Source organism: Sinocyclocheilus grahami, unplaced genomic scaffold (genome assembly GCF_001515645.1).
Source record: "Sinocyclocheilus grahami isolate Dianchi unplaced genomic scaffold, SAMN03320097.WGS_v1.1 scaffold1046.1, whole genome shotgun sequence".
NCBI classification, from domain to species: Eukaryota; Metazoa; Chordata; class Actinopteri; order Cypriniformes; family Cyprinidae; genus Sinocyclocheilus; species Sinocyclocheilus grahami.
Genome location: NW_015506225.1, coordinates 333856 through 335564, shown reverse-complemented (window position 1 = coordinate 335564; position 1709 = coordinate 333856). Strand labels below are relative to the sequence as shown.

At 38.7% G+C, this 1709-nt stretch overlaps 1 pseudogene; it reads left to right on the top strand.

The window, feature by feature from the left end:
• The window catches only part of LOC107566098 (galectin-3-binding protein A pseudogene), a 1852-nt pseudogene extending 660 nt beyond the window's left edge, over window positions 1-1192 (top strand).
• The last annotated feature ends 517 nt before the right edge of the window (window positions 1193-1709 follow it).

Sequence of the window (1709 nt, the reverse complement as noted above, 5' to 3'; positions counted from 1 at the left end):
TGAAGGCCAACACCTGTGCAAAAATAACATATGCAAAATACAGAAAAAATACTAATTTCTCACTAGAAATGAAATCTAACATGGAAAAAGTCGGTGAAAAACCTACATTTACTTCTACACACAAACTTCCAAAACTGGCGTCCACTTTTTTATTTCTTAGCTCAGCTAAAACATCAGTATTTTTGCTGCTTCATATTTTGCACGGTTTGATCCTCATGATTGATCCAGAGATGAACATAAGAAACGAGTCCAGAAAGCTCAGCGTGGACATCAGCCAGACGTGTGTCCTCATGTCTCTGCTCTTCTCAGCTCACTTTGAACTAATATCAGGATTCTGCTGACTCTGTATGAACGTTAGACACATTATCTGAACTGATTCTGCTCAGGTGTTTCTACACACCTCAGACTGAGGTTTCCATCACATCGGCTCAATGTCTCTATCAGCTGGTGTTTATCTTTGGACTGAAGAAGCTTATGGAGGATGTCAGCACCTTCCAGATGCAGGTATGGATGCAGGAGTACGGTACGCACAGGTGAGCTTGTTCTGCTGGAGAACGTCCTTCAGTTTCTCTCCTGAATGCTGAGTTTCTCATAAGATCTCCAGTGTGGAGCAGCATCTCTTTCACATGATGGATGCTCTGCAGCGGCGCTCAGACCTGCTGGTGAAGGATGAAGCTCTGGAGAGATGATCCGAGACAGAGGTGATGAAATGAATTCAGAACAACAGAATCACATCTGCTTCCTCTTGATCCCAGTGGATAAACTGTGTGAAATACAGTTTTCCTCAAGCATTCTCCATCAGAGTCTTGAGAAACTCTACCTCACTGATCTGCTCAGAGGTTTTCAGTTCAACACTGTGCTCTTCTCTAAGATCAGGAATCAAATGGATAACATGAGTAATGAGTATCTAGCTAGGATCTATACTGGAGATTAGTGGAGTGTATTTATCAATGTCTTCACCTTCAAATCCCCAAACCATGACCAACATCACAGAATCCAAAGCTTCTCCACTCCTGCACACACTAGTGCTCTTTACAGAGAGCAGAAGCTGCAGTGGAAAGCCCAGGTTTTTCTCAGTGATCAGGAATGCTCTTACAATGCTGTTTCATGTCATTCTTCTTCTGTAACAAGATTCCTCGCTAACAGCAATCAGAACAGCTACGCTAGCAGCATTCGCTTCAGCAACATATAATTTCCTTGCATGCTTACTTCTGCTGCACTAAATGTAAATATGTTATGTTACATCAAATCCATTCAAAGAGAGATATATGAAGTGAAAGGACAAAAAAGTGAGCCCTGATGTAACAAAGTAGACAACTGATATAAAACATTATGATCACTTTGATGCATTTTTATAAATTAATTATACGTTCCCGCAACTTTACATGAATGAGGTACACTGATCTTCCAATTATTATTTAAAAAATATTATAGGCCCAAATCACATATTTCTGTAGTGAGACCTATTAAATATATTCGATCAATAACAATTATCTAATGTGATATTAACATTAAAAAATAAACAATGCTGCAATATTTTAACAAAAACTTTCAGACTGATATTTCATTAAATTTTTACTAAAACTTTTTAATTATTAAGGGTCAGCTACACTAGACTTTTCCTTCCATTGACTTTCATTCATACACATGTGAATGTGGGACTCAAGCGTATTTCGCTGTGAAGAACACAAACCTTTGCAGTAAAGTGT